The sequence below is a fragment of the Chiloscyllium plagiosum genome, unplaced genomic scaffold (assembly GCF_037043375.1).
Source record: "Chiloscyllium plagiosum isolate Xiang-an unplaced genomic scaffold, Cpla_swu_hap1 HiC_scaffold_13, whole genome shotgun sequence".
Lineage (NCBI taxonomy): Eukaryota > Metazoa > Chordata > Chondrichthyes > Orectolobiformes > Hemiscylliidae > Chiloscyllium > Chiloscyllium plagiosum.
This window is the reverse complement of record NW_028270151.1, coordinates 59891009-59903970: the sequence shown is the minus strand read 5'-3', so window position 1 is coordinate 59903970 and position 12962 is coordinate 59891009.

Sequence of the window (12962 nt, the reverse complement as noted above, 5' to 3'; positions counted from 1 at the left end):
TACAAGGGCTCACTGCTCAAGCTGTACTAGTGCTCACTGCTCACACTGTACTGGGGCTCACTGCTCACGCTGCAGTGGGGCTCACGCCTCACACTGTACTGGGGCTCACTGCACACACCGTACTGGGGCTCATTGCGCATGCTGTACCAGGGTTCACTGCTCAAGCTGTACCAGGGCTCACTGCTCACACTGTACTTGGGCTCACTGCTCAGGCTGTACCAGAGCTCATTGCTCATGTTGTACTGTTGCTCACTGCTCATGCTGTACTGGGGCTGACTGCTCATGCTGTACCAGGGCTCACTGCTCATGCTGTACTGGAGCTCACTGTTCATGCTGTACCAGGGCTCACTGCTCACACTGTACTGGGGCTCACTGCTCAGGCTGTACCAGAGCTCATTGCTCATGTTGTACTGTTGCTCACTGCTCATGCTGTACTGGGGCTGACTGATCATGCTGTACTGGGGCTCACTGTTCATGCTGTACCAGGGCTCACTGCTCACACTGTACTGGGGCTCACTGCTCAGGCTGTACCAGGGCTCACTGCTCATGCTGTACCAGGGCTCACTGCTCATGCTGTAGTGCGGCTCACTTCTCACACTGTACTGAGGCTCACAGCACCCACTGTACTCGGGCTCATTGCGCATGCTGCACCAGGGTTCACTGCTCAATCTGTACATGGGCTCACTGCTCACGCTGTACTAGGTCGCACTGCTCACGCTGTACTGGGGCTCACTCCACACATTGTACTGGGGCTCACTGCCCACACCGTACTGGGGCACATTGCGAATGCTGTACCAGTGTTCACTGCTTCTGCTGTACCAGGGCTCACTGCTCACACTGTACTGGGGCTCACTGTGCACACTGTACAAGGGTTCACTGCTCAAGCTGTACTAGTGCTCACTGCTCACACTGTACTGGGGCTCACTGCTCAGGCTGTACCGAGGCTCACTGCTCACGCTGCAGTGGGGCTCACGCCTCACACTGTACTGGGGCTCACTGCACACACCGTACTGGGGCTCATTGCGCATGCTGTACCAGGGCTCACTGCTCACACTGTACTGGGGCTCACTGCTCAGGCTGTACCAGAGCTCATTGCTCATGTTGTACTGTTGCTCACATGCTCATGCTGTACTGGGGCTGACTGCTCATGCTGTACCAGGGCTCACTGCTCATGCTGTACTGGAGCTCACTGTTCATGCTGTACCAGGGCTCACTGCTCACACTGTACTGGGGCTCACTGCTCAGGCTGTACTGGGGCTCACTGTTCATGCTGTACCAGGGCTCACTGCTCACACTGTACTGGGGCTCACTGCTCAGGCTGTACCAGGGCTCACTGCTCATGCTGTACCAGGGCTCACTGCTCATGCTGTAGTGCGGCTCACTTCTCACACTGTACTGAGGCTCACAGCACCCACTGTACTCGGACTAATTGCGCATGCTGCACCAGGGTTCACTGCTCAATCTGTACATGGGCTCACTGCTCACGCTGTACTGGGTCTCACTGCTCACGCTGTACTGGGGCTCACTCCTCACATTGTACTGGGGCTCACTGCACACACCGTACTGGGCCACATTGCGAATGCTGTACCAGGGTTCACTGCTCAAGCTGTACCAGGGCTCACTGCTCACACTGTACTGGGGCTCACTGCTCAGGCTGTACACGAGCTCATTCCTCATGCTGTACTGGTGTTCACTGCTCATGCTGTACTGGGGCTCACTGCTCATGCTGTACTGGGGCTCACTGCTCATGCTGTACTGGTGTTCACTGCTCATGCTGTACCAGGGCTCACTGCTCATGCTGTACTGGGGCTCACTGCTTATTCTGTACCAGGGCTCACTGCTCAAGCTGCACTGGGGCTCACGGCTCAAGCTGTACCAGGGCTCACGGCTCAAGCTGTACCAGGGCTCACTGGTCACGCTGTACCAGGGCTCATTGCTCATGCTGTACTGGGGCTCACTGCTCATGCTGTACCAGCGCTCAGTGCTCAAGCTTGCCGGGGCTCGCTGCTCATGATGTACTGGGGCTCATAGTGCACGCTTTGCAGAGGCTCACTGCTCACGCTGTACTGAGGCTCACTGTTCACACTGTACTAAGCCTCACAGCTCACACTGTACAGGGGCTCATTGCTTATGCTGTACTGAGGCTCACTGCGCACGCTGTACTGCGGTTTCTGCTCACACTGTACTGGGGCTCACTGCTCACACTGTATCGAGGATCACTGCTCACATTGTATTGGGGCTCACTACTCAGACTGTACTGGGGCTCACTGCTCATGGTGTACCGAGGCTCACTGCTCACAATATACCGAGGCTCACTGCTCACACTGTACTGAGACTCAATGCTCATGTTTGCCAGGTCTCGCTGCTCATGATGTACTGGGGCTCATAGTTCACGCTTTACAGAGGCTCACTGCTCACACTATACCGACGCTCACTGCTCACATTTTACTGGGACTCAATGCTCACGCTTGCCGGGGTTTGCTGCTCACGCTGTACAGGGGCTCACTGCTCATGCTGTACTGGGGCTCACTGCTCATGCTGTACAGGGGACTCACTGCTCATGCTGTACCATGGCACACTGCTCACAGTGTACTGGCGCTGACTGCTCATGCTGTGCTAGGGCTCACTGCTCATGCTGTACCATGGCACACTGCTCACGGTGTACTGGCGCTGACTGCTCATGCTGTGCTAGGGCTCACTGCTCATGCTGTACAGGGGCTCACTGCTCGTGCTGTACTGGGGCTCACTGCTCATGCTTTACCAGGGCTCCATGCACAAGCTGTTCCAGGGCTCATTGCTCATGCTGTACCAAGGCTCACTGCTCGTGCTGTACCAGGGCTGATTGCTCATGCTGTACCAGGGCTCACTGCTCAAGCTGTACCAGGGCTCACTGCTCAAGCTGTACCATGGCTCATTGCTCATGCAGTACCAGGGCTCACTGCTCCTGCTGTACCAGGGCTGATTGCTCATGCTGTACCAGGACTCACTGCTCAAGCTGTACCAGTGCTCACTGCTCAAGCTGTACCAGGGCTGATTACTCATGCTGTACCAGGGCTCATTGCTCATGCTGTACCAGGGCTCACTGCTCGTGCTGTACAGGCGCTCACTGCTTGCGCTGTACTGGGGCTCATTGCGCACGCTGTACCTGGACTCACTGCTCACTCTGTACCAGGGCTCACTGCTCATGCTGTACCAGAGCTCACTGCTCATGCTGTACTGAGGCTCACTGGTCACGCTGTACTGGGGCTCATTGCGCATGCTGTACCAGGACTCACTGCTCACGCTGTATTAGGGCTCACTGCTCATGCTGTACCAGGGCTCACTGCTCACGCTGTACCAGGGCTTACTGCTTACACTGTACCAGGGCTCATTGCTCATGCAGTCCTGGGGCTCACTGCTCACGCAGTACCAGGGCTCACTGCTCGTGCTGTACCAGGAGTTCACTGCTCATGCTGTACTTGGGCTCACTGTTCACACAGTACCGGGGCTCACTGTTCACAGGGCTCACTGCTCATGCTGTATCAGGGCTCCCTGCTCACGCAGTACCAGGGCTCACTGGTCATGCTGTACCAGGGCTCACTGCTCATGCTGTACTGAGGCTCACTGCTCAAGCTGAACCAGGGCTCACTGCTCATGCTGTACCAGGGCTCACTGCTCATGCTGTACTTGGGCTCACTGCTCACGCAGTACTGGGGCTCACTGTTCACACTGTACCGGGACTCGCTGTTCATGCTGTACCAGGGCTCCCTGCTCAAGCTGTACCATGGGTCACTGCTCACGCGGTACCAGGGCTCACTGCTCAAGCTGTACCGGGGCTCAGTGCTCATTCTTTAACAGGGCTCACTGCTCATGCTGTACCAGGGCTCATTACTCACGCTGTGCCAGGGCTCACTGTTCATGCTGTACTGAGGCTCACTACTCAAGCTGTACCGGGGATCACTGCTCATGCTGTGCCAGGGCTCATTGCTCATGCTGTACTGGGGCTCACTGCACACACTGTACCAGAGCTCACTGCGCACACTGTACCGGGGCTCACTCCCCAAGCTGTACAAGGCCTCACTGTTTACATTGTACTGGGTCTCACTGCTCACAATGAACTGGGGCTCGCTGCGCACACTGTACTGAGGCTCGCTGTTCATTCTGTACTTCGGCGCATTGCTCACACTGTGCCGAGGCTCACTGTTCACACTGTACTGGGGCTCATTGCTCTTCCTGTACTGAGGTTCACTGCTCAAGCTTACTGGGACTCACTGCTCACACTGTACCTAGGCTCACTGTTCATGCTGTACTGGGGCCCGCTGCTCACACTGTACTGGGGCTCACTGCTCACACTGTACTGGGGCTCACTGCTCACACTGTGCCAGGGCTTGCTGCTTACACTGTACTAGGGTTCACTGCTCACACTGTACTGGGGCTCACTGCTCACACTGTACTGGGGCTCACTGCTCACACTGTGCCAGGGCTTGCTGCTTACACTGTACTAGGGTTCAGTGCTCACACTGTATCGTGGCTCACTGCTCATGCTGTACTGGGGCTCAGTGCTCACACTGTACTGAGGCTCACTGCTCACGCTGTACCGCGGTACACTGCTCACGCTCTACCGGGGCTCACTGCTCACACTGTACTTGGGTTCACTGCTCAGGCTGCAATGGGGTTCTCAACTCACACTGTACTGGAGCTCTGTGTTCGCACTGTATCGGGGCTCACTGCTCACGCTGTACCGGGGCTCACAGCTCACACTTTACCAGGGCTCACTGCTCACGCTGTACTGGGGCTCACTGCTCACACCATACTGGGGCTCACTGCACACACTGTACAGGGGCTCACTGCTCACGCTGTACTGGGGCTCAATGCTCACACTGTACCGAGGCTCACTGCTCACACTGAACCGAGGCTCACTGCTCACACTGTACTGGGGCTCAGTGCTCACTCTGTACTGAGTCTCAATGCTTACGCTTGTCGGGGCTCGCTGCTCATGATGTACTGGGGCTCATAGTGCACACTGTACACGGGCTCACTGCTCACGCTGTACTGGGGCTCAGTGCTCACTTTGTACCGAGGCTCACTGCTCACACTGTACCAGGGCTCAGTGCCCACCTTGTACTGAGGCTCACTGCTCATATTGTACTGGGGGTCACTGCTCACGCTGTACTGGGACTCACTACTCATACTGTTCTGGGCTCACTTCTAACGCTGTACTGGGGCTCACTGCTCACAAAGTACCGAGGCTCTCTGCTCACACTGTACCAAGGCTCACTGCTCACACTGTACCGAGGCTCACTAATCACACTGTACTGGGGCTCATTGCTCACGCTGTACTTTGCTCACTACTCACACTGTACCGAGGCTCACTGCGCATGCTGTACTGCGGCCACTGCTCACACTGTACCAAGGATCACTACTCACACTGTACTGGGTCTCACTGCTCACACTGTACTGAGGCTCACTGCTCACACTGTACCAAGGCTCGCTGCTCACGCTGTACCGGGGCTCACTGATCACACTGTACTGAGGCTCACTGATCACACTGTACCGAGGCTCACTGCTCACACTGTACTGAGGCTCACTGTTCACACTGTACTAGGGCTCACTGCTCACGCTCTACAGAGGCTCACTGCTCACACAGTACCAGGGTTCGCAGCTCGCACTGTACTGAGGCTCACTGCTCACACTGTACCGAGGCTCACTGCTCACACTGTACTGGTGCTCAATGCTCACCCTGTACTGAGTCTCAATGCTTACGCTTGCTGGGGCTCGCTGCACATGATGTACTGGGGCTCATAGTGCACGCTGTACAGAAGCTCACTGCTCAGGCTGTACTGAGGCTCACTGCTCACACTGTACTGGGGCTCAATGCTCACACTATACCGGGGCTCACTGCTCACACTGTACGAGGACTCACTGCTCACACTGTACCGAGGCTCACTGCTCACACTGTACCAGGGCTTAGTCCTCACCCTGTACTCAGGCTCACTGATCACACTGTACTGATGCTCGCTGCTCACGCTGTACTGGGGCTCACTGCTCACAATGTACCGAGGCTCACTGCTCATACTGTACCGAGGCTCACTGCTCACACTGTACTGGGGCTCACTGCTCATACTGTACTGGGGCTCATTGCTCACGCTGTACCTGGGCTCACTACTCACACTGTGCTGGGGTCACGGCCCACACTGTACCGGGGCTCACTGCTCACCGTGTACTGAGGCTCACTGATCACACTGTACTGATGCTCGCTGCTCACACTGTACTGGGGCTCAGTGATCACCCTGTACTGAGTCTGAATGCTTACGTTTGCTGGGGCTCACTACTCATGATGTGCTGGGGCTCATAGATCACGCTGTATAGAGCACACTGCTCACGCTGTACTGAGGCTCACTGCTCACACTGTACCAGGGCTCACTGCTCACACTGTACTGGGACTCATGGCTCATGCTGTACTGGGGGTCACTACTCACACTGTACTGGGGGTCACTACTCACACTGTCCTGGGGCTCCCTACTCACACTGTACCGGGGCTCACTACTCACACTGTACTGGGGCTCACTGCTCATGCTGTACTGGCGCTCACTGCACACACTGTACTGGGGCTCACTGCTCTCACTATACCGGGGCTCTCTGCTCACACGATACTAGGGTTCACTGCTCACGATGCACTGGGGTTCACTACTCACACTTTAATGGGGCTCACTGCTCACACTGAACCAGGGCGCACTGCTCACACTATACTGGGACAACAGATCATGCTGGACTTGGGCTCACTACTCACACTGTACCGAGGCTAATTGCTTATGCTGTACCGTGGCTCACTGCGCATGCTGTACTGCGGCCACTGCTCACACTTTACCAAGGATCACTGCTCACACTGTACTGGGGCTCACTGCTCACACTGTACTGAGGCTCACTGTTCATGCTGTACTGGGGCTCGCTGCTCACGCTGTACCGGGGCTCACTGCTCACACTGTACCAAGGCTCGCTGCTCGCACTGTACCGAGGCTCACTGATCACACTTTACCAAGGCTCACTGCTCACACTGTACTGGGGCTCAATGCTCACACTATATCGGGGCTCACTGCTCACACTGTACTGAGGCTCACTGTTCACACTGTACTAGGGCTCACTGCTCACGCTGTACAGAGGCTCACTGCTCACACTGTACCAGGGCTCGCTGCTCGCACTGTACCGAGGCTCACTGCTCACACTGTACCGAGGCTCACTGCTCACAATGTACTGGGGCTCAATGCTCACACTATACCGGGGCTGACTGCTCACACTGTACCGAGGCTCACTGCTCACACTGTACCAGGGCTCAGTGCTCGCCCTGTACTGAGGCTCACTGCTCACACTGTACTGGGGCTCACTGCTCACGCTGTACTGGGGCTCACTGCTCACACTGTACTGGAGCGTATGGCTCACGCTGTGCTGGGGCTCACTGCTCACACTGTACTGGGGCTCACTGCTCACGCTGTACTGGGGCTCACTGCTCACACTGTACTGGAGCTTATGGCTCACGCTGTGCTGGGGCTCACTACTCACATTGTACTGGGGCTCACTGCTCACGCTGTACAGAGGCTCACTGCTCACACTGTACCAAGGCTCGCTGCTCGCACTGTACCGAGGCTCACTGCTCACACTGTACCGAGGCTCACTGATCACACTATACTGGGGCTCATGATGTACTGGGGCTCCTAGTGCACGCTGTACTGGGGCTCACTGCTCACAATGTACCGAGGCTCACTGCTCACACTGTACTGAGCCTCACTGCTCACACTATACTGGGGCTCATTGCTCACTCTGTACCGGGGCTCACTAATCACACTGTACTGGGGCTCATTTCTCACGCTGTACTCAGGCGCACTACTCACACTGCACTTGGGTCACGGCTCACACTGTACTGGGGCTCACTGCTCACACTGTACCGAGGCTCACTGCTCACAATGTACTGGGGCTCACTACTCACACTGTACCGGGGCACACTGCTCACGGTGTACTGAGGCTCACTGCTCACACTGTACTAAGGCTCACTGCTCACACTGTACTGGGGCTCAGTGCTCACCCTGTACTGAGTCTCAATGCTTACGTTTGCCGGGGCTCACTGTTCATGATGTACTGGGGCTCATAGTGCACGCTGTACAGAGCACACTGCTCACGCTGGACTGATGCTCACTGCTCACACTATACTGGGGCTCACTGCTCACACTGGACCAGGGCTCATTGCTCACCCTGTACAGAGGCTCACTGCTCACACTGTACAGGGACTCATGGCTCACGCTGTACTGGGGGTCACTACTCACACTGTACTGGGGCTCATTACTCAAGCTGTACCGGGGCTCATTGCGCACACTGTACAGAGGCTCACAGTTCATGCTCTACTGGGGCTCACTGCTCACACTGTACTGGTGCTCACTGCTCTCACTGTACTGAGGCTCACTGTTCATGCTGTTCTAGGGCTTGTTGCTCACGCTGTACCGGGGCTCAGTGCTCACACTGTACCGGGGCTCACTGCTCACACGATACTAGGGTTCACCGCTCACGATGCACTGGGGTTCACTACTCACACTGTAATGGGGCTCACTGCTCACACTGAACCGGGGCGCATTGCTCACTGGGATACACAGATCATGCTGGACTAGGGTTCACTGCTCACACTGTCCCAAGGCTCCTTGCTTATGCTGTACCGTGGCTCACTGCGCATGCTGTACAGTGGTCACTGTTCACACTGTACCGGGGCTCACTGCACACACTGTACCGAGATCACTGCTCACACTGTACTGGGGCTCACTGCTCACACTGTACTGAGGCTCACTGCTCATGATGCACTGGGGCTCATAGTGCACGCTGTACAGAGCACATTGCTCAGGCTGTACTGAGGCCCACTGCTCACACTATACTGGGACACACAGATCATGCTGGACTAGGGCTCACTACTCACATTGTACCGAGGCTCATTGCTTATGCTATACCGTAGCTCATTGCGCATGCTGTACTGCGGCTCACTGCTCACACTGTACAGGGATCACAGCTCACACTGTACAGGGACTCCGATACAGTGTGAACATTGAGCCCCAGAACAGTGTGAGCAATGAGCCTCGGTACATTGTGAGCAGCGAGCCTTGGTACAGTGTGAGCAGTGAGCCTCTGTACAGCGTGAGCAGTGAGCCCCAGTACAATGTGAGTAGTGAGCCCCAGCACAGCGTGAGCCATGAGCCCCAGTACAGTGTGAGCAGTGAGCCCCAATACAGCGTGAGCTGTGAGCCCCAGTACAGTGTGAGCAGTGAGCCTCAGTACAGTGTGAGCACTAAGCCCTGGTACAGTGTGAGCAGTGAGCCTCGGTACAGTGTGAGCAGTGAGTCCTCATACAGTGTGAGCAGTGAGCCCCGGTATAGTGTGAGCAGTGAGCCCCAGTACAGTGTGAGCAGTGAGCCTCAGTACAGCGTGAGCAGTGAGCCTCTGTACAGCGTGCACTATGAGCCCCAGTACATCATGTGCAGCGAGCCCCAGCAAGCGTAAGCAATGAGACTCAGTGCAGGGTGAGCATTGAGCCCCAGTACAGTGTGAGCAGTGAGCCTCGGTACAGTGTAAGCAGTGAGCCTCGGTACAGTGCGAGCAGCGAGCCCTGGTACAGTGTGAGCAGTGAGCCTCTGTACAGCGTGAGCAGTGAGCCCCGATATAGTGTGAGCATTGAGCCCCAGTACAGTGTGAGCAGTGAGCCTCGGTACAGTGTGAGCAGTGAGCCTTGGTACAGTGCGAGCAGCGAGCCTTGGTACAGTGTGAGCAGTGAGCCTCTGTACAGCGTGAGCAGTGAGCCCCAGTACAGTGTGAACAGTGAGCCTCAGTACAATGTGAACAGTGAGCCCCGGTACAGCGTGAGCAGCGAGCCCCAGTACAGCATGAACAGTGAGCCTCAGTACAGTGCGAGTAGTGAGCCCCAGTACAGTGTGAGCAGTGATCCTTGGTAAAGTGTGAGCAGTGACCGCAGTACAGCATGCGCAGTGAGCCACGGTACAACATAAGCAATGAGCCTCGGTACAGTGTGAGTAGTGAGCCCTAGTCCAGCATGATCTGTTGTCCCAGTATAGTGTGCGCCCTGGTTCAGTGTGAGCAGTGAGCCCCATTAAAGTGTGAGTTGTGAACCCCAGTGCATCGGGAGCAGTGAACCCTAGTATCGTGTGAGCAGAGAGCCCCGGTACAGTGTGAGCAGTGAGCCACAGTACAGTATGAGCAGTGAGCCCAAGTACAGTGTGAGCAGTGAGCCCTGGTACAGTGTGAGTAGGGAGCCCCAGTACAGTGTGAGTAGTGACCCCCAGTACAGCATGAGCCATGAGCCCCAGTACAGTGTGAGCAGTGAGCCTCAGTACAGGGTGAGCACTGAGCCCTGGTACAGTGTGAGCAGTGAGCCTTAGTACAGCGTGAGCAGTATTCTCTGTACAGCATGCACTATGAGCTCCAGTACATCATGAGCAGTGAGCCCCGGCAAACGTAAGCCTTGAGACTCAGTACAGGGTGATCACTGAGCCCCAGTACAGTGTGAGCAGCGAGCATCAGTACAGTGTGAGCAGTGAGCCTCAGTACACCGTGAGCAGTGAGCCCCGGTACAGTGTGGGCCGTGACCCCAATATAGTGTGAGTAGTGAGCCCAAGTACAGCGTGAGCAATGAGCCCCAGTACAGTGTGATTAGTGAGCTGCAGTACAGTGTGAGCAGTGAGCCCCAGTACAGTGTGAGCAGTGAGGCTTGGTACAGTATGAGCAGTGAGCCTCGGTACATTGTGAGCAGTGAGCCCCAGTACAGTGTGAGCAGTGAGCCCCGGTACAGTGTGAGTAGTGAGCCCCAGTACATCATGAGCAGCGAGCCCCGGCAAGCATAAACATTGAGACTCAGTACAGGATGAGCACTGAGCCCCGGTTCAGTGTGAGCAGTGAGCCCCAGTACATTGTGAGCAGGGAGCCTCGGTACAGTGTGAGCAGTGAGCCCTGGTGCAGTGTGAGCAGTAACCCCAGTACAGTGTGAGTAATGAGCCCAAGTATAGCGTGAGCAATGAGCCCCGGTACAGTGTGAGCAGTGAGCCCCAGTTCAGTGTGAGTAGTGAGCCCCAGTACATTGTGAGCAGTGAGCCTCGGTACAGTGTGAGCAGTGAGCCCCGGTGCAATGTGAGCAATGACCCCAGCACAGTGTGAGTAGTGAGCCCAAGTACAGCGTGAGCAATGAGCCCCAGTACAGTGTGATTAGTGAGCCTCGGTACAGTGTCAGCAGTGAGCCTTGGTACAGTGTGAGCAGAGAGCCTCGGTACTTTGTGAGCAGTGAGCCCCAGTACAGCGTGAGAAGTGAGCCCGGAACAGTATGAGTAGTGAGTCCCAGTACAGCGTGAGCAGTGACCCCCAGTACAATATGAGCAGTGAGCCTCAGTACAAGGTGGGCACTGAGCCCTGGTACAGTGTGAGCAGTGAACCCCAGTACAGCGTGAGCAGTGAGCCCGTGTACAGTGTGCACTATGAGCCCCAGTACATCATGAGCAGCGAGCCCCGACAAGCGTAAGCATTGAGACTCAGTACAGGGTGAGCACTGAGCCCCAGTACAGTGTGAGCAGTGAGTCTCGGTACAGTGTGTGCATTGAGCCCCAGTACAGCGTGAACAGTGAGCCCTGGTATAGCGTGAGCAGTGAGCCCTGGTAAAGTGTGAGCAGTGAGCGCCTGTACAGTGTGAGCAGTGAGCCATGGTACAGCGTGAGCAGTGAGCCCCGATACAGTGTGAGCAGTGAGCCTTGGTACAGCGTGAGCAGTGAGCCCCGATACAGTGTGAGCACAGAGCTCCAGTACAGTGTGAGTTGAGAACCCCAGTGCAGCCTGAGCAGTGAACCCTAGTACAGTGTGAGCAATGTACCGCGGTACAGAGTGAGCAGTGTACCAAGGTACAGCGTGAGCAGTGAGCCTCAGTACAGTGTGAGCACTGAGCCCCAGTACAGCATGAGCAGTGAGCCACGATACAGTGTGAGCACTGAACCCCATTACAGTGTGAGTAGTGAACCCCAGTGCAGCGTGAACAGTGAACCCTAGTATCGTGTGAGCAGTGAGCCCCGGTACAGCATGAGCAGTGAAGCAGCAAGCCCTGGCACACTGTGAGCAGTGAGCCCCAGTACAGTGTGAGCAGTGACCCCCAGTACAGTGTGAGCAGCGGGCCCAGTACAGCATGAACAGTGAGCCTAGGTACAGTGTGAGCAGTGAGTCCCAGTACAGCGTGAACAGTGAGCCTCGGCACAGTGTGAGCAATGCGCCGAAGTACAGAATGAACAGCGAGCCTCTGTACAGTGTGCGCAGTGAGCCCCAGTTCATTGTGAGCAGTGAGCCCCAGTACAATGTAAACAGTCAGGCCTTGTACAGCTTGGGGAGTGAGCCCCAGTACAATGTGCGCAGTGAGCTCAGGTACAGAGTGTTCAGTGAGCCCCGGTACAGCGTGAGCAGTGAGCCTTGGTACCGCATGAGCAGTGAGCCCTGGTACATCTTGAGCAGTGAGCCCTGGTACAGCATGAGCAGTGAGCACTGGTACAGCTTGAGCAGTGAGCCCCAGTACAGCATGAGCAGTGAGTCCCAGTACAGCGTGAGCAAACAGCCCGTGTACAGTGTGAGCAGTGAGCCCCAGTACAGCGTGAGCAGTGAGCCTCAGTACAGGAAGAGCAATGAGCCCCAGTACAGTGTGAACAGTGATCCTCGGCACAGAGTGAGCAATGCGCCGAAGTATAGAATGAACAGCGAGCCTCTGTACAGTGTGCGCAGTGAGCCCCAGTTCATTGTGAGCAGTGAGCCCCAGCACAATGTGAACAGTGAGCCCTGGTACAGCTTGGGGAGTGAGCCCCGGTACAGTGTGCACAGTGAGCTCTGGCACAGTGTGTGCAGTGAGCTCCGGTACAGCGTGAGCAGTGAGCCTTCGTACAGCATGAGCAGTGAGCCCTGGTACATCTTGAGCAGTG